Below are 21,578 nucleotides of genomic sequence, written 5' to 3'. Positions count from 1 at the left end.
TCTCATTTTTTGCCACAGTGTCTTGGCTTTCCATGCCTAAAATGCTCAGAGCACAACTTTTCTGCAGTGTAGTTTTCAGCCCTTGTGACTCTGTATTTCCTCTTCCTGTGGCCCAGAAACCTAGGGCCATAACTGGTAGGAAGGCACACATTACTTACTATGCATACTAGGTACACACATCTGAGTGTGTGCACTATTGAGTCCACTACCTGAGATGGGTAACCCCATGTTGGTTGACCATTTTTTTTGGCAGTGGCTTCTTTACTCCCTGAAGTCCCCTCTTCCATGCAGAATATTTACAATCTAGGATGGGTGCAGCAACTTTGCCACTAAACTAGAGGCCAGGGAGTGCAATGCTGCTTAGATGCAGATCAGCACAGGGAGGGGTTCCTGGGGAAGGCCCAGGCTGGTGGGGCCTAGGCAGGTCCATGGCTGCTTGGTGTCCAGGAGCAGGAGGATGTCTGCACTCTCTGATTAAGCCTGCAGCCTCTGATAGTTGTGCCTCTGTCTCTGCACCTTCTCCTCCAAGGCAGCCCTGTCAGTTTCTTCTGTAAGTTCTCCTGTAGCTTCCTGAGCATTGTCTCCAGGTGCAACATCTCTGACAGGCTCCCAGGCTCTTGCTCAGCAAGGTTCCCTCAAGGTCTCTGCTCTCTGGGATGGACTGTCCCTCTGAGGCAGTGAGTCCACAATGGAGTAGCAAGTAGAGGTGATCTTGTGAGACACACTTACACTCATCCCCTATGGTCTTGCTGCCTATTTCCAACATGATCTTGCTGATGGAGTTCCTCAGGGACAAGGTTTGTGGTATGAAGGAGGACCTTACCTCAGGGGCTGGATCATCCTTGTCCTCCTGGCCACCAAAGCCAAGCTGTCAGGTGCCAACAAGGAGACATCCCCTATCCAAGATGAGCCAGGCAGCTTTGGTGGCCAGGAAGACAAAGGTATACACAGGTATACACACTTCATGCATTTCATATAAATATAAATTCCCACCTCCAAAACCATTGCACCTCCACTCCCTGTCCCATCACATGCTAGATTCATTTTTACAAATTTAGAAACATAGTGATTCTTCCCCACTGTACTCTCACCCTTCTTCCTCCGACCTCTGCTATTCCCATCTTACTGTGTTTTTGTTATAATCATTCCAAGTGGAACAGCATGATCTCCCACTGTGGTTTTCTAAAAAAAGTATTTAAATATTTGAGATTCTTATGATGGTGGAATAGAGAAAGGACATACCGCTTTGTGCTAGGAAGAAACAGTAGCAAAAAAGTGGAGGAAAGGGCATTCACACAAGAAGAGTTGGAGAGAAACCTGCAGGGGAAATTCTACAGCAGGAAGAAAGATGCCATGGATCCACATGGAAGTTGCAGATGCATCAAGGACATGACCCCTGCAGATAAGAGCTAGAGGAAGCAATAGATTTAGAGAGCAAGGTGAGAACAGACTGTGGGTACCCATGCCATAGGTGATACAGCTGGAGTGACAGCTTGCTGTGAATGTGGCTTGGAGTTAAAACAAGGACAGTGTACCCCTCCCTTAACACAGCAAAAATGGGCACATTTATCTCTCCCCATGCCCCAACAATGGCACCTGGCAACCAGCTGGGAGAAAGCACGATATTGACAAAAGTAGTGGCTATTTAACCTTGGGTACACTCATGTGGCAATGGATGGGGAAAAGCCACTATTCTGAAATCAGTAGCAGCTATGGTGGCTCTTGTGTGTGCTAAGCAACACGCAGGGAAAGATGCCATTTTCAAATGAGTAATGGCTGTATTGTCTCTTGTGCATACGTGTGATCCAGGGATTTTACTAGAGGGAAAAATCCACATTTCCCATTGATTTTCAGTCTAGCTGGGAGGACTGAGAGGGGTTGGGTACTCAGGTGGAATTGTGAGGTGTTCCCAGACTCTACCTACCAGAGGCTCAGGGCTCAAAGTGCCAAGGTGCAGCACCCACAGGCAGCTGGCTCTGGGAACATCTCTTCCACTCCTTGGATGGGACAGGCTAAAAGGGTGCAGCAGATCCTTTGCACCCATGACCATGAGAGACTTGTGTGCAGAGACTGTGGGAATCCTGTGACTACATGTTAGGGCACAGACTGTAACTGGATATCTAAGCAATCACTGAGTGTGGTGCCAAAGGCTCAGAACTCCATGACTTCTGGAGTGGGTCATGATAGTGGGGATCATGTTCACATGAGGACTGCACAGATCCTTTATGCAGTTCTTGTGGCAGTGCAGGTGAGTGCTGCACCCACTGTGGGCTAACCCAGGGCATTTTCCACCTTGGAAGAGAGGAAGTGAGGTTTTGATTATGCCAACAGGGGTGATCAAACCCTCCTTCCTGCTTAAAAGAGGAGATCTACTGCACTCCACTGAGCTCTTGCCACACTTTGTGCACTGACAGAGCTCTGTGACACTACCCAATATATTCCAGTAGGCATTGACTGAAGGAACAGACACTCAACTAAAACACAGATGCATAGTTCAAACACAAAATCTGTCAGAGGAGAAAACTGAGTAATTTTGACCATTGGCAGTTCCAAGCTGGCAGAATAGGGAGAGAGCTTACTGATCTAGTCCAGGAGAAGATAGTTTAATAAAAGTGGAGATAATGTAGTCTCAGGGAAGAATTAGGGGAAAAACAGCAGAGGAAGCTCTTCTGAAATTAGGGAGACATGGTAGACCTATGTGGAGGGCATGTGTGCCCACAGCTCAGGACACCAGCAGCCGAGAGCCTCCACACTAGCACTGCAAAGTGAGGTGAGATGAGTCCACAGTAGCTGAGACACTGGCAGAAATGTGGTAGGAAGAGCCTAGACGGAATGATGCTTGAAGCCCTGTGAGAAAAAGAACGCCAGCCTTACTAGAGGAGAGAAAAAATAAAAGGGCACAGACATGTTTCTCTCTCCAATCACATAAGGTGTATGAGCCAATAGAATGGGAACCATTTTGGACATACATAACAGCTGCACCAGCTAGTATCTGCACCCAGAAATCAGCTGAGCAGAAATATGGGAATAATAACAGGAGACTAAGACCTACTGAATGTGTGAAACTTCTGAACAGAGACTGCGAAAAACAAACAAACAAAAAACTGTGATTATGTGGGAGAACTCATGCTGTGGATGAGACTTGGAGCAGTCTCAGTGGGAGGCACCACAAGCTTGGGTGGCCCTGGCTACCTGGTGAGAGACATTGCAGAGGAATCTGAACTTACACTGAGGACTGAACAGATCATTTGTATGGTCCTTAGGACAGAGCAGAAAAATATTATACCAACTGGGGATAGTGCTCAGGCACTGATCGCCATCAAGGATAACAATTCAGCTGAGGAGAATTACTTCCCTTCTGATTAAAAAAGAGATTAACCATGCCACATCTGAGTGTGTCATCTTAGGCACACCATAACCATGAAGAACTGAACAAAGCTCTCTGGCAACACTCACCACAAGCCTCTAGAGATTCAGTGAAAGCAGATAGTCCATTTCTCTCCAGAGTTATAGTACAATGAGAAAAGCTACCACAGTGAAAATCACAAAAGAAGAAGAAACCAATGAATATCTCCACAAATGCTGAACAAAAGCAATGATCCAAAAAAAAAAGAAAGAAAAAAAGAAGACAACATGATTCTCCCAAAAGAACATGACACTTAAGAACAAGATTATGAAGATGATGAGAGAGAAGAAATACAAGATATGGATTTCAAAAAATTTATGATAAGAATACTTAGAAGTAATCAAATGCAAACACACGATATACTGAAATCCATGTAGGACATGAAAGAAAATCTCTCTCATTAAAACAAAATGTTAAGGAATAAATAAAAAGAAATGAAGAATTCAACAGAACATGAAATTGAGAAAATGAAGAGAAATCAAAATGAAATAACGAGTTCAATAGGACAAATAAAAAACACAGTTGAGAGCCTTAAAAATAGAATAAGTAAGGTGGAAAAGAGAATATTGGACTTAGAAGACAGAGCACAGGAAAGTATACAGTCAGACCAAGATGAGGAAATTAGAAATATAAAAAATATTGTTAGGAATATACAGGATACTATTAAAGAACCCAACATTCGAGTTCTTGGAGTTCCTGAAGGCATGGAGATAAAGAATTAGAAGGCCTTTTTAGTGAGATACTAGCAGAAAATTTCCCATATTTGGAGAAGGACAGAGACATCCAAACACAGGAAGCTCATAAAACCCCCAATAAACATGACCGAAAGAGATCCCCACCACAACACATTGTAATCAAACTCACCACAGTGAAACATAGAGAAAAGATTCTAAAACGTGCATGAGAGAAACACCAGATTACTATCAGAGGATCTCCAATTAGACTCACAGCAGACTTCTAATCAGAAACCCTACAGGCTAGGAGGGAAGGGTGAGATATATTCCAAGTACTAAGAGAAAAAACCTGCCATCCCAGAATATTATATCTTGCCAAGCTCTCATTTGTGAATGAAGGTGAAATACAGACCTTTCATAGCAAACAGAAATTGAAAGAATTTCTTACCACTCATTCAGCCTGCAAAAGATGCTTACAGATATGTTACACGCAGAAACACGGTCATCAGTATGAAAGAAGAAAAAGGAAGAAAAACTCTAATAAAATATCACAGGAAGTTCAAAGTATATATTAGAAGTATCTTTGCAAAATGGCAAGGCAAAGTCACTATTTATCAATAAGCACACTGAATGAAAATGGCCTCAACTCTCCAGTTAAATGACACAGACTAGCTGAATGGATTAAAAAATAAAAACTATCTATTTGCTGCTTAGAAGAAACACATCTTTCCAACAAAGGAGCATGCAGACTGAAAGTGAAAGGTCGGAAAAAGATATTCCATTCCAACAGAAACCAAAAATAGCTCATGTAGCCATCTTAATATCAGACAAAATGGACCTTAACAGAAAAACTGTTACAGGAGACAAAGAGGGGCACTATATAATTATATATAATGATTAGGGGATCAATTCAACAGGAAGATGTAACTATTATAAATGTATATGCACCTAATTACAGGGCACTGGGCTATTTCAAAGATATATGAAGGGACTTAAAGAGAGACTTAGACTCCAATACAATAGTATTGGCAGACTTCAATACTCCACTTTCAGCAATTGACAGATCGACCAGACAGAAAATCAACAAGAAAACAGCAGATTTAATCGACACTTTACACCAAATGGATCCAATAGATATCTACATAACTTGTCATCCTACACTTGAAGAATACACATTCTTCGGCAATGCATGGAACTTTTTCTAGGATTGACCACATACTAAGCCATAAAGCAAGTCTCAGCAAATTCAAAAGAATCGAAATCATACCATGCACCTTATCAGAGCACAATGGATTTAAGCTGGAAATTAGCAACTCAGGAATTACTAGAGCATATGCAAACACATGGAGACTAAACAAAATGCTCAAGAATGAACAGTGGGTCATAGAAGAAATCAAAAGAGAAATAAAAAACTTTCTGAAAGCAAACACAACATTTCAGAAATTATGGGATACAGCTAAAGCAGTTTTCAGAGGAAAGTTTATAGCAATAGGTGCCTACATAAATAAATTGGAAAGGCACCCAATTAAAGAGCTGTCAATGCAATTGAAAATAAATCTTGATGTGAATGGAAGGGGAGAGTGAGTGGGAAAAGGGAGGGTTGTGGGTGGGAGGGACGGTATGGGGGGGAAGCCATTGTAATCCATAAATCGTACTTTGGAAATTTATATTCATTAAATAAAAGTTAAAAAAAAGCTATCAATGCAAATCAAGGACTATAAAAACTACAGCAAACAAAACCCAAAACTAGTAGGAAAACAGAAATAATTGAAAGTATAGAGAAATCAACAGAATTGAATAAAAAAATTACAAAAGATTAGCTAAATGAAGAGCTGGTTTTTTGAAAAAAATAAACAAAATTGACACACCATTGGCTCAACTAAGCAAAAAAAGGAGAGAGAAGAGCCAAATCAATACAATCAGAGATGAAGAAAAGAATATGACAACAGACTCCAGAGAAATAAAAAGAGTCATCAGAAAATCCACAAAGAGTTGTATACCAGCACACTGGGGAATCTATAAAAAAAATGGATAGCTTTCTGGACACATCCAACCTACCTAAATTGAACCATCAAGTCACAGAAAACCTAAAAAGACCCACAGCCAAGTCAGAAATTGAATTAATAGAAAGTCCCTCCCAATAAGGAAAAGCCTAGGAACAGATGTATTCACTATTGAATTCTACCAGACATTTAAAGAACTAACTCCAAATCTTCCCAAACTATTCAAAACAATAAAGGGAGGAATCCTCCTAATTATTTCTATGAATCCAGCATCAGCTAAATTTCTAAACCTGAAAACTATGCAGCAGAGAAAGAGAATTACAGACCAATTTCCTTGACGAACATAGACACAAAAGACCTCAATAAAATTCTGGCCAATAGAATGCAACAAGAGATCAGAAAGATCATCCACCCAGACCAAGTGGGATTTATCCCTTGTATGCAGGGGTGGTTCAATGTGTGCAAAACAATCAATGTGATACACCACATTAACCCATTGCAGAAGAAAAACCATATGATTATCTCAATAGATGCAGAGAAAGCATTTGATAAAATTCAACACCCTTTCATGAAGCAAACTCTAAGCAAACTGGGTATGAAAGAAACATTCCTCAATACAGTCAAACCAATTTATGAAAAACCCATGACCAGCATCCTATTGAATGGAGAAAAGTTGAAAGCATTTCCACTGAGATCTGGTAGCAGACAGGGATGTACACTCTCACCACTGCTATTCAATATAGTTCTGGAAGTTTTAGCCAGAGCTAGTAGGCAAGAAAATGTAATTAAAGGGATACAAATGGGGAAGGAAGAACTCAAACTATCCCTCTTTGCAGATGATATGATTCTTTATTTAGGGGATCCAAAGAACTCTACTAAGAGACTATCGGAACTCACAGAAGAGTTTGGCAAAGTAGCAGGATATAAAATCAATGCAGAAAAATCAACAGCCTTTGTATATACAGGCAATGTCATGGCTGAGAAAGAACTTCTAAGATCGATCCCATTCACAATAGCTACAAAAACAACCGAATACCTTGGAATAAACTTAACCAAGAATGTCAAAGACCTCTGTGATGAAAATTACAAGATCTTAATGAAAGAAATAGAAGAAGATACCAAAAATGGAAAAACCTTCCATGCTCATGGATTGGAAGAATCAATATCATCAAAATGTCCATTCTCCCAAAAGCAATTTATAGATTCAATGTGATACCAATCAAAATACAAAAGACATTCTTCTCAGATCTGGAAAAAATGATGCTGAAATTCATATGGGGCACAGGAGACCTCGAATAGCTAAAGCAATCTTGTACAACAAAAACAAAGCCGGAGGCATCACAATAGCAGATTTCAGGATATACTACAGGGCAGTTGTTATCAAAAAGGCATGGTACTGGCACAGAAACAGATGGATAGAACAATGGAACAGAATTGAAACACCAGAAATCAACCCAAACATCTACAGCCAACTTATATTTGATCAAAGATCCAAAACCAATCCCTGGAGTAAGGAGAGTCTATTCAATAAATGGTGCTGGTAAAATTGGATTTCCATGTGCAGAAGCATGAAGCAAGACCCCTACCTTTCACCTTACACAAAAATGCACTCAACATGGATCAAAGACATAAGTCTATGAACCAACACCATCAAATTATTAGAGAACATTGTAGAAACCCTACCAGATGGGCCAAGGACCTCAATAGACATTTTTCAAAACAGGAAATCCAAATGGCCAACAGACACATGAAAAAAATGTTCAGGATCACTAGCCATCAGGGAATTGCAAATCAAAACCACAATGAGGTTTCACCTCACCCCAGGTAAAATGGCTCACATTCAGAAATCTACCAACAACAAATGCTGGTGAGGATGTGGGGAAAAAGGGACACTCACCCACTGTTGGTGGGAATGCAAACTGGTCAAGCCACTATGGAAGTCAGTTGGAGATTCCTCACAAATCTGAATATAACCCTACCATACAACCCAGCCATCCCACTCCTTGGAATTTACCCAAAGGAAATTAAATTGGCAAATAAAAGAGCTGTCTGCACCTCAATGTTTATTGCAGCTCAATTCACAATAGCTAAGACGTGGAATCAAAATAATTGCCCATCAACAGTAGATTGGATAAAGAAATTATGGGACATGTACTCTATAGAATCCTATACAGCAGTATAAAAACAATGAAATCCAGTCATTTGCAACAAAATGGAAAGGAATCTGGAAAACATCATGCTGAGTGAAATAAGCCAGTCCCAAAGGACAAATATCATATATTCTCCCTGATTGGTGAAAACTAGCTCTGCAACTGAAAGGAAAACTTTTGGAGTGAAATGGATACTATGAGAAACAGTGGTGTTATCAGCCCTTGTCCTGATTGTCAAGGAACAACTTATTACTTTATTCCTTGTAGTATTTTTTTGTTCTACTTAATACCATTGTATGAACTCCTTAATTAACACACAATTATTTTTAGATGGTTAAATTTAACTGAAAAGAGGGAATAAGAATGATAATACGAGAAGGAGGAGATATACAGTTTGGCACATACTCACTCAGACTTGCCCATAATGGTAGAGTTCAAAACATTCCAGAGGATTCCAATTCAGTCCCATCAAGGTGGCATTTAACAATGCCATCTCACTAGTCCAAGTGATCAGTTTCAGTTCATAATTTATCATAATGATAGGACTAAGAGTCAAAGGGATCACATAAACAAGACTAGTGTCTGCTAATATTAACTGATAGAACTAAAAAGGAGAGAACGACCCAACATGGGAAGCGGGATACACAGCAGACTCATAGAATGGCAGTTTCCTAAACAACACTCTAGCCTCAGAATCAGCCTTAAGGCATTCAGATCTGGCTAAAAGTCCCATGAGAGTATTTCAGGCATGGAAAGCCAAGACACTTTGGCAAAAAAAAAAAAAAATGACCTAAATGAAAGTTCTCTGCGAGTGAGATGCCAGTGGAAAGAATGGGCCATCAAAGAAGGAGGTACCTTTCTCTGAAGGAAGGAGAGAACTTCCACTTTTACTATGGCTTTGTATAAATAAGATAGGAGTTCGTGAACTCATGAGGATTCTTAAGCCTTGGCAGCTCATGACAAGAGCCTCGGGTGATTACTGACATCATAGTTAACAGTGTCAATTATTAAATCAACAACAGGAGTCACTGTGCACTTACTCCCCAAGTAGGATCTCTGTCCTTAATATGTTGTACTATGTGAATTCACGGTATAACTAGTACTCAAACAGTACTTTATACTTTGTGTTTCTGTGTGGGTGCAAAGTGTTCAAATCTTTACTTAGTATATACTAAATTGATCTTCTGTATATAAAGATAACTGAAAATGAATCTGGATGTGAATGGGATGGGAGAGGGAGTGGAAGATGGGATGGTTGTGTGTTGGAGGCTGGTTATGGGGGGGGCAATATAATCCAAAGTTGTATTTTGGAAATTTATATTTGCTAAATAAAAGTTAAAAAAATAGCACCCACACAGATTCATCATTTTTTTTGCTTAAATATTTCTCTCATATTTACCACTTTTATCTTCTACATTCTTAATGCTCAATTTGATGAGTTTTTTTTATAGTTTGTTGTGAATTCTCCAAATGTAGAACTTCAGTTTTTTATAGGAAAGTATATATTATATTTGCAAAAAAGTATATAGAATCTGAGATTATACATTTCTGTCTTAATTGAATTTTACCAACACACCCTTAGAAGTGGATATTTTTCTATTTGAGACTTTTTATAATTGCTATTAAAGTCCAATAACATCTAGCTTACTGTAAAGCAATTTTGAAAAATAAAAATGTGGATATTTGAGTTGGTACGTACAGAGTTCTCTGTGTGTACAGGGAACACACACAAAGCTTACACTCAGTCTGCATCATGAACATTGCCCCCAATGGACTCTGTCCTAGACTGTCTTCTCAGGCTCAACACACTTCAAATCAAATGTAGAAATAAATATAAGCATGTTGTAGGATTAATGTCATAGCAAGCAGAAAAAAGTTAAGGAAATCCACAGCACAGAGGTGATCTAGCATGTCAGCACTGACCATATAAATTCTCAGTAGCACCAAATTAAATACGCTGGTATGTAAAGCCTACAATAGTGCATTTTTGTTATCCTTTCTGTATTTTGTCCCAAACAAGAAGCTCCACATCATCCATCGTCCAGCCATACAGAATCTTATGTAGCTTGTCTGAATATAACAGAACATGAACTTTGCTAGTTTGGCCACATATGGAAATCTACCAAGAATCTGTTTCTACCATTATCCATCTAACCTAGGACTAATATTGCTGATTACTGGGAAGAGTCCAAGATGGTTGAATAGGAAAGGGCTTACTGTTCTAGGCTAGGTGTAAACAGTAAAAGTAAAAGTGGAAGGAATACATTCTCAGGGGAGAGTTAGAGTGAAAATTGCAGTGGAAATTCTATGGAAGGAAGAAGAATGCTGTGAATCAGTGTGGAAGGTGCAGATGTGCATTACGATCAAGGACACAACACAGAATCCCAGCAGCCAAGAGCCGGAGAAAGCATCAGCTTAGGAAGGGAGGGGAGATTAGACTACAGTGCCCTGAGCTACTGCATGCATAACTGGAAGGAGAGCTCTCAAGAATCAAACACCTGAAAAATGGGAAATATGGCTACATATCCTTCCAGAAACATTTTACAACTTACATTTTAAAAAGCAGAAGGAACAATAAAAATATCATCAAGAATGTGTTGAGGAATTAAACAGACATTCCTATACAAATAGATGATGAAAAGACCTTACCAAGGATGCTAATCATCAATGAACTTGGAATAGTATTCAAAGCCACACAGAGATAGCACCTCAATCTGCTTCATTGGCTACAATAGTTTTTGTTTTTAAAGATCACATTTGAAAGGCAGAGTAACAGAAAGATAGATAGAGAGAGAGAGAGAGAAAGTGTCTTCCATCCCCTGGATCAATCTCCAAATGGCCACAATGGCCAGAGTTGAGCCAATCAAATGCAGGAGCCAGGAGCTTCTTCCAGGTCTCCAATGAGGTGCAGGTTCCCAAGTTTTTGGGCCATCTTCTTCTGCTTACCAAGACAATAGCAGACCTGGATTGGAAATGGAACAGCCAGAGCTGGAACCAGTGTCCATATGGGAGGCTGGCACTAGAGGCAGAGGCTTTACCTGTTAAGCCACAAAACCAGCCCAATAATAGTTTTTTACATGAAGTCTGTATACCTTAAGCAAAAAGATAAATAACAGAAAGTGAAAAAAGTAAAAAAAAAATTAAGGTGTTGCAGGATACCCCCAGAAACTGAGCAAGGAGAAACGTCAACCAGAATCTAGTGAGGTAAATGTATTCTGGATATGTGGAGGGGTTAGCTTTCTATAAAGTTTCAAAACCAGCAAATGAGTGGAACAGAAAATGGAATGGCATGGGCAGGAAATGGAATGAGTGGAGCAGGAAATGTGTTTCACTGTTGTCAAAATCCCACTGGGAGATGGGGACCCAGATTTTCCATGCCATTAAGTGTTCTCATGTTTGAAAACTCATGACTATCAGACATTTGCTTTCAAAGCAAAGATTAACCACATTTGATGATGATGTCCTGATCAGTATATGACATGGCCAGGCTGTTGCATAATTTGTCTTCTTGGTCACTGGGATCAATGCCACAAAGGCTACACAGATGCCATTCTTGTATATCTCTAACTTTGAAATCTGAAATAAATTGAATACCTCTCAGGTGATCAACTGGGCTGAAATGAAGCATCTAGGAGACCATGCAAGTGTCAGAGGTGTGTTCTTCAATGTCATCTGAATGAGAGAATGAAAACTGAATGGTCACAGAGGACAGACTCAAAATGCCCAAAGGTCAGCTACAAGGGGAGAGAAAATGGCATGCAGCATAAGACAATAGCCATAATGTATAATCTCAACCTTGAAAGTTATTAACCAGGCTTGAAAGTGGTGGAAGACTAGAATATTCCATTTTCCTAATAATCTCCCACAGTTTGAGAGATTGTAGATCATAATTCTTCTGACACAAATGTCCAGGAAGCTCCCTTTTTCCTTTTGCATTTCCTCCTCTCTACTTAGAACAATGAAAATATGGCCACTAAAATCTCTAAGTACTTCCTCTTTAGATTATACTTTTAGACTAAGAAAATCTCCAATTTTTCTTTTTTTAACTTTTATTTAATGAATATAAATTTCCAAAGTACAGCTTATGGATTACAATGGCTTCCCCCCCATAACGTCCCTTCCATGTGCCAGCCTCCCCTTTCCCACTCCCTCTCTCCTTCCATTCACATCAAGATTCATTTTCAATTATCTTTATATACAGAAGATCGATTTAGTATATATTAAGTGAAGATTTCATCAGTTTTCACCCACACAGAAACACAAAGTGTAAAATACTGTTTGAGTACTAGTTATAGCATTACTTCACATTGGACAATGCATTAAGGGCAGATCCCACATGACAAGTAAGTACACAGTGACACCTGTTGTTGACTTATCAATTTGACACTCTTGTTTATGGCGTCAGTAATCTCCCTAGGCTCTAGTCATAAGTTGCCAAGGCTATGGAAGCCTTCTGAATTCATTGACTTCAATCTTATTCCAACAGGGTCATAGTCAAAGTGGAAGTTCTCTCCTCCCTTCAGAGAAAGGTACCTCCTCCTTTGATGGCCCCATTTTTTCCACTGGGATCTCACTTGCAGAGATCTTTTATTTAGGTCATCTTTTTCTTCCCAGAGTGTCTTGGCTTTCCATGCCTAAAATACTCTCATGGGCTCTTCAGCCATATCCGAATGCCTTAAGGGCTGATTCTGAGGCCAGAGTGCTGTTAAGGACATCTGCCATTCTATGAGTCTGCTGTGTATCCTGCTTCCCATGTTGGATCGTTCTCTCCCTTTTTGATTCTATCAGTTAGCATTAGCAGACACTAGTCTTGTTTGTGTGATCCCTTTGACTCTTAAACCTATCAGTGTCATCAATTGTGAACTGAAATTGATCAGGTGGACTAGGGTAATGGCATTGGTACATGCCACCTTCATGGGATTGTATTGGAATCCCCTGGCACGTTTCTAAATCCACCATTTGAGGCAAGTCCAATTGAGCCTGTCCCAGATTGTACATCTCTTCCCTCTTTTATTCCCACTCTTATATTTAACAGGGGTCACTTTTCAGTAAAAATTTAAACACCTAAGAATAACTGTGTGTTAATTACAGAGTTCAACCAATAGTACTAGGACAAAAAATATACTAAAAGGGATAAAGTATTACATTTGCATCAACAGTCAAGATAAGGGCTGATCAAGTCACTGTTTCTCATAGTGTCCATTTTACTTCAACAGGTTTCCTTTTTGGTGCTGGGTTTGTTATCACTGATCAGGGAGAACATATGATATTTGTTCCTTTGGGACTGGCTTATTTCAATCAGCATGATGTTTTCCAGATTCCTTCATTTTGTTGCAAATGAAGGAATTCCATTGTTCATTTGTTTTTTACTGCTACATAGCATTCTATAGAGTATATGTCCCATAATTTCTTTATCAAATCTACTGTTGATGGGCAATTAGTTTGAATCCAGGTCTTAGCTATTGTAAATTGAGCTGCAATAAACCTTAATGTGCAGACAGCTTGTTTGTTTGCCAATTTCATTTCCTTTGGGTAAATTCCAAGGAGTGGGATGGCTGGGTTGTATGGTAGGGTTATATTCACGTTTCTGAGGAATCTCCAGACTGATTTCCATAGTGGCTTTACCAGTTTGCATTCCCACCAACAGTAGGTTAGTGTCTCCTCTTTCCCCACATCCCTACCAGCATCTGTTGTTGGTAGATTTCTGTATGTGAGCCATTCTAACTGGGGTGAGGTGAAATCTCATTGTGGTTTTGATTTGCATTTCCCTGATTGATAGTGATCCTGAACATTTTTTTCATGTGTCTGTTGGCCATTTGGATTTCCTGTTTTGAAAAATGTCTATTGAGGTCCTTGGCCCATCTCTTAAGTGGGTTGTTTGTTTTGATGTTATGGAGTTTTTTAATCTCTTTTGTAGATTCTGGTTATTAACCCTTTATCTGTGGCATAGTTTGCAAATATGTTTCCCATTCTGTCCGTTGCTTCTTCACTTTCCTGACTATTTCTTTTGCGGTACAGAAACTTCTCAATTTGATTCAATTTCAAATGGTAATTTTGGCTTTGACTCCCTGTGCTTCTGGGGTCTTTTCCAAGAAGACTTTGTCAGTACCTATATCGTGCAGGGTTTCTCCAAATTTCTCTAATAATTTGATGGTGTTGGTTCATAGATTTAAGTCTGATCCATGCTGAGAGGTTTTTTGTGTAAGGTGAAAGGTAGGGGTCTTGCTTCATGCTTCTGCACATGGAAATCCAATTTTACCAGCACCATTTATTGAATAGACTCTCCTTACTCCAGGGATTGGTTTTGGATCTTTGATCAAATATAAGTTGGCTGTAGATGTTTGGGTTGATTTCTGGTGTTTCAATTCTGTTCCATTGTTCTATCCATCTGTTTCTGTACCAATACCATGCCTTTTTGATAACAACTGCCCTGTAGTATGTCCTGAAATCTGGTATTGTGATGCCTCCGGCTTTGTTTTTGTTGTACAAGATTGCTTTAGCTATTGGAGGTCTCCTGTGCCCCATATGAATTTCAGCATCATTTTTTTCCAGATCCGAGAAGAATGTCTTGGGTATTTTTTTTCATTTCTTAAAGTTTGTTGTCATTTTAATGACAATTAATCTAAACTATGTAAACATTTACTTCATAAGAACAGAAATTTATATATTACAGTTGCAATGCATGTGACATTTACACTTTTTTAAAACTTTTATTTAATGAATATAATTTTCCAAAGTACGGCTTATGGTATTTTGATTGGTATCACATGAATCTATAAAGTGCTTTTGGAAGAATGGAGATTTGGATGATATTGATTCTTCCAATCCATGAGTATGGAAGATTTTTCCATTTCTTGGTATCTTCTTCTATTTCTTTCTTTAAGGTCTTGTAATTTTCATCATAGAGGTCTTTGACATTCTTGGTTAAGTTTATTCCAAGGTATTTGGTTGTTTTTGTAGCTATTGTGAATGGGATCGATCTTAGAAGTTCTTTCTCAGCCATGGCATTGCCTGTATATACAAAGGCTGTTGATTTTTCTGCATTGATTTTATATCCTGCTACTTTGCCAAACTCTTCTGTGAATTCCAATAGTCTCTTAGTAGAGTTCTTCGGATCCCCTAAATAAAGAATCATATCATCTGCAAAGAGGGATAGTTTGACTTCTTCCTTCTCAATTTGTATTCCTTTGATTGCTTTTTCTTGCCTAATGGCTCTGGGTAAAACTTCCAGTACTATGTTGAATAGCAGTGGTGAGAGTGGACATCCCTGTCTGGTACCAGATCTCATTGGAAATGCTTCCAACTTTTCCCCATTCAATAGGATGCTGGCTGTGGGTTTTTCATAAATCGCTTTGATTGTATTGAGGAATGTTCCTTCTATACCCAGTTTACTTAGAGTTTTCATCATGAACGGGTGTTGTATTTTATCAAATGTTTTCTCTGCATCTATTGAGATAATCATATGTTTTTTCTTCTGCAGTCTGTTAATGTGGTGTATCACATTGATTGTTTTGCGCACATTGAACCATCCCTGCATAACAGGGATAAATCCCACTTGGTCTGGGTGGATGATCTTTCTGATCTCTTGTTGCATTCTCTTGGCCGTAATTTTATTGAGGATTTTTGTGTCTATGTTCATCAAGGAAATTAGTCTGTAATTTTCTTCAATGCTGCATCTTTTTCCAGCTTAGGAATTATGGTGATGCTGGCTTCATGGAAAGAATTTGGGAGGATTCCCTCTTTTTTGATTGTTCTGAATAGTTTGCATTTGAGAAGAATTGGATTCAGTTCTTCTTTAAATGTCTGGTAGAATTCAACAGTGAATCCATCTGGTCCTGGGCTTTTCTTTGTTGGGAGGGCCCTTATTACTGTTTCAATTTCTGTCTCAGTTATGGGTGTGTTTAGGTTTTCTATGTCTTCCTGTTCAATTTAGGTAGGTTGGATGTGTCCAGGAATCTATCCGTTTCTTATGGATTTCCCTGTTTGCTGGCATACAAGTCCTTGTAGTAATTTCTGATGATTCTTTTTATTTCTGTTGTGTCTGTTTTTATGTTTCCTTTTTCATCTCTGATTTTATCCATTTGGGTCTTTCCTTTTTTTTAGTTAGTTAGGCCAATGGTGTGTCAATTTTGTGTATTTTTTCAAAAAATAGCTCTTCGTTTGGCTAATTTTTTGTAATTTTTTTGATTCAATCCTATTGATTTTTTCTCTGATTTTAATTATTTCTCTTCTCCTACTAGATTTGGGCCTGGTTTGCTGCAGTTTTTCTAGATCCTTGAGATGCATTGAAAGCTCATTTATTTGGTGCCTTTCCAATTTCTTGATGTAGGCACTGATTGTTATAAATTTTCCTCTTAATGGTGCTTTTGCTGTATCCCATAAGATTTGGTATGTTGTGTTGTCATCCTCATTTACTTCCAGAATTTTTTTATTTCTCTTTTGATTACTTCTATGACTCAGTGTTCATTCAGGAGCATGTTGTTCAATCTCCATGTGTTTGCATATGCTCTAGGGATTCCTGAGTTGCTAATTTCCAACTTCATTCCCCTATGGTCTGAGAAGCTGCATCGTATGATTCTAATTCTATTGAATTTGCTGCGTCTTGCTTTATGGCCTAAGGTGTGGTCAATCCTAGAGTAGGTTCCATGATCTGCTGAGAAGAATGTAAATTCTTTATGTGTAGGATGAAAAGTTCTGTAGATATCTGTTAGACCCATTTAGGCTATAGAGTCATTTAAATCTACTGTCTCCTTATTGATCTTCTGTCCTGTTGATCTGTCTATTTCTGAGAATGGAGTATTGAAGTCCCCCAGTACTATTGTATTGGAGTCTAAGTCTCTCTTTATGTCCTTTAACAAATCCTTTAAATAAACCAGCGCCATGTAATTAGGTGCATATACATTGATATTCATTATATCTTCCTGTTGAATTGATCTCTTAGTCATTATATAATGCCCATTTTGTCTGTCTTAACTGTTTTTTTTTAAGTTTATTTTGTCTGATATTAAGATGGATATGGCCTCTCTTTTTTTTTTCATTTCTGTTGGCATGGTATATGTTTTTCCAGCCTTTTACTTTCAGTCTGTATACATCTTTGTTGGAAAGATGTGTTTTTTGTAAGAAGCAAATAGATGGGTATTGTGCCTTAACCCATTCAGCCAATCTGTGTCTTTTAACTGGACAGTTCAGGCCATTAATGTTCAATGTGACTATTGATAAGTAGTAACTTTGCCCTGCCATTTTCCCAAAGATATTCACCATAAAACATTCAGAAGTCCTACTATTTCCATTCAGGAAATCTTGCAGTTTGTTGTTTTATTTAACAGTATTAAGTGACTTTGTATATTTGATTTTAATGTTATTCGTGAATATTGAATGTTTGGGGTGTTATTTTAATTTTCCATGATACTGAAGTTTCAACAAAAAATGTTCTGGAAGAAAGATATTCATGCTATAATGGTGAATAGGCCCATTTTAGCTTTTCATATGTGTAAGCTGGTTTTATGTTAAAACCGGTAGCCTAACAAACTGCTATTTCCAACCGATAGGCATGTATTAATATTGTAGTTTGAAGGTTATACATATTATGTAAAATTAAAAAAAAACTCTTTATTCTTGATCAATCTTCTAGGGTTTAAGCAATTTTGCTTCTTTACTAGAATCAATATTACCTTTGATATTTACCATTTTTATCTTCTAGTTTCTTTGCATTTAATGTACTATTATTTATAGCTTGTAATGATTCAAATTTAGAATTCCAGTTTTTTCTCAGTGAAATCTATAGACAAAGTTGCATATGGGTTTATAGAATCTGGGATTGTACATCTGTCTGAAGGGAATTTTAGCAACATCTCCACAAAATTCGATGATGGTTTTCTATTTGAGGCATCAAGAATTCCTATTGAAGACCAGTTTTTTTAACATTTGAGTTATTGGAAAGAACATTTCTTAAAATAAAAGCATGTGGAGGCTGAAGTTGGTAAGTGCAGCATTGTCTATCTGTGCACATGGAAGGCACACATGAACTTAACTTATACCCAATGTGCATGGACAGCACTGACTCCAACTATCTCTACACTGGACAATCTTGTCAAGCTCAATACATTTCAAAACAAAAGAATACAGCACTGTAAGTACATTGTAAAATTAATGTCTTATCAAATAGAAAAAAAAGAAAATCCACAACACAAAGGTGGTTCTAGCATGTCACCATTTTCCATTACCAATCTCAGAATTCCAAATGGGTTATGCTGGTATGCAAAGTCTACAATACTGGTTTTCTGTTAACTGTCTGCATCATGTCTCACCCCAACAGCAGTACATTTTCCATGTTCCAGTCACGCTGAATCTTATTTACTCTGAATAAAATACAACTTGGTAGTTTGCTACTTTTGCCATTTATAAACATTCTAACAAGAATTTGTTCTATGATTCTGCATCTGACCTAAGGATATTACAGAAAAAATACATTAACACCCTCTGAAAATGTAGACCTGGCTCATTTAATATGAACTCTAAAAATGTGGAGCTGGTTTATTTGACACAAACTCTTTTTTTTTTTTTGACAGGCAGAGTTAGACAGTGAGAGAGACAGAGAGAAAGGTCTTCCTTCCATTGGTTTACCCCTCAAATTGCCACTACGGCTGGTGTGCTGCGCTGATCCAAAGCCAGGAGCCAGGGGCTTCCTCCTGGTCTCTCATGTGGGTGCAGGGCCCAAGGACTTGGGCCATCCTCCACTGCCTTCCCAGGCCACAGCAGAAAGCTGGACTGGAATAGGAGCAACCAGGACAGAATCTGGCACCCCAACTGGGACTAGAACCAAGGGTACCAGTGCTGCATGCAGAGGATTAGCCTAATGAGCCGTGGCAACAGCCCTTGACACAAACTCTTAAAACAATGAGATTTACCCTACCTCATGCCTTACCCAAAATTTAACTCATGTTGATTCAACAGCCTGAATGAAAATTCAAACATTTTTAATAATACTTAGAAGAAAAAAGTGTAGTTCTTCATGGCTCTGGATAAAATAATGTATTCTATGATACAATAGGAAAAGCACAAGAAACTGTAGAAGAAAAGGTGAACAGGGTTTGACCAAAATTAAAAACATTTGTACAAGAAAGGACAGAACCAAGAAAGAGCAAAGACTCAATAGAAAATGGAAGAATATGGCTGTAAATCCTCCAGGTAAGTGTCTAGTATCAAAGTGAAATGAACTGTATGAGAAACAGTGACTTGATCAGCTCTTGTCCTGACGGTTGATGTACAATGTAATACTTTATCCATTTTAGTATTTTTTTTGTTCTAGTAACATTGGTGGAACTCTGTAACTAACACACAATTATTCTTAGGTGTTTAAATTTTAATAGAAAAATGATCCCTGTTAGGAATTTGGAAAACATTATGCTGAGTGAAATAAACCAATCCCAAAGGGACAAATACCACTTGTTCTCCCTGATAGGTGACAAAGAACTGAGCACCAAAAAGGAAACCTGTTAAAGTGAAATCAACACTATGAGAAACGGTGACTTGATCAGCCCTCACCCTGACTGTTGATGAGCAACTTAATATGTTATCCCTCTTAGTATTTTTTTTTGTTTATTCTACTTAATACTTTTGGTTGAATACTGTAATCAATACACAATTCTTCTTAAGTGCTGAAACTTAACTGAAAAGTGATCGCTGTAAAATATATGAGTGGGAATAAGAGAGGGAAGAGATGTGCAATTTGGGGCATGCTCAAGCTGACTTACCTCAAACGGTAGAGTTAGAAACATACCAGGGGATTTGAATTCAATCCCATCGAGGTGGCATGTACCAATACCATCTCACTAGTCCAAGTGATCAATTTCTGTTCACAATTGATCATAATGATAGGACAAAGAACCAAAGAGATCACATAAACAAGACTAGTGTCTGCAAATACTAGCTGATAGAATGAAAAAGGGAGAGAATGATCCAACATGGGAAGTGAGAAACACAGCAGACCCTTAGAATGGCAGATGTCCTAAACAGCACTCTGGCCTCAGAATCAGCCCTTAAGGCATTCGGATATGGCTGAAAAGCCCATGAGGCCATAAACAAGAGTGGCGAATTGTTAAGTCAACAACAGGAGTCACTGTGCACTTACTCCTCATGTAGGATCTTTGTCCTTAGTGTGCTGTACATTGAGATGTAATGCTATAACTAGTACTCAAACAGTATTTTTCACTTTGTGTTTCTATGTGGGAGCAAACTGTTGAAATCTTTACTTAATGTATGCTAAACTGATCTTCTGTATATAAAAAGAATTGAAAATGAATCTTGATGTGAATGGAAGGGGAGAGGGAGTGGATAAGGGGAGGGTTGCGGGTGGGAGGGATGTTATGGGGGGGAACGCATTGTAATCCATAAGCTGTACTTTGGAAATTTATATTCATTAAATAAAAGTTAAAAAAAGAAAGAAAATCACTCATAAAAAAAGCAGATAGGAACAACAAAAATACAAACAGAATCAACATAATGGGGATACAAATTGAATGGACGTTTTTGCATAGATAAAAATGAGACCAAAAAGCATTACGAAGCATGCTCATCAGAGCCTGTGCTGTATCGTATTGGGTTAAAGCCCTGGTCAACAGCATCAGCAGCCCATATGGGCAGCAGTTCAAATCCTGGTTGCTCTACTTATGATCCAGCTGTCTTCTGTGGCCTGGGAAAGCAGTACAAGATGGCTCAAGTCCTTGCTCCCCTAGACAAGCATGGAAGACCAGGAGAAGACTCCTGGATCCTGGTTTTGCATCAGCCCAGCTCCAGCTGTTAGTTTGTGGGGAGTGAACCAGCAGATGGAAGAACTCTCCCTCCCCCTCCCCCTCCCCCTCCCTCTCCTTCTCTCTGTAACTCTTTCAAATAAATAAAGCTTTTTTAAAAAGGAATTCATACATAATCAAACCATTCCACTCCTAGGAGTAAAATCAACATAACTGAAAATAAACAAACAACCCCTTGTACATCAGTGTTCACAGTTGTCTATTCCAAACAGTCAAAGTTTGTGACAAATCATGTTCTATCTCTGAAACAAAATTCAATGAATTAGGGGCCAGTGCTGCGGTGTAGCAGGTTAAGCTGCCACTTGCAGCACCAGCATTTCATACGGGTACCAGTTCAGGTCCCAGCTGCTCCACTTCCCTTCTAGCTCCTGCAAAGGTGCTTTGGAAAGCATCACAGGATTGACCATGTCCTTGGGACCCTGCACCCACTCAAGAGACCCAGAAGAGGCTCCTGGCTTCAGATTGGGTCAACTCCAGCCACTGTAGCCATTTGGAGTGAACCAATGAATATAAGCTTTCTCTCTGTATTGCTCCAA

At 38.8% G+C, this 21,578-nt stretch overlaps 1 pseudogene; it reads right to left on the bottom strand.

Moving 5' to 3' along the window:
• Positions 1-21,578, bottom strand: part of LOC127489058 (vomeronasal type-2 receptor 116-like) — a 106,453-nt pseudogene that overhangs the window by 57,401 nt on the left and 27,474 nt on the right.

This window comes from Oryctolagus cuniculus, assembly GCF_964237555.1.
Source record: "Oryctolagus cuniculus chromosome 16 unlocalized genomic scaffold, mOryCun1.1 SUPER_16_unloc_1, whole genome shotgun sequence".
In the NCBI taxonomy this organism is placed as follows: Eukaryota; Metazoa; Chordata; class Mammalia; order Lagomorpha; family Leporidae; genus Oryctolagus; species Oryctolagus cuniculus.
The sequence above is the reverse complement of the archived record's forward strand: the minus strand, read 5'-3'. Positions and strand labels throughout refer to the sequence as shown.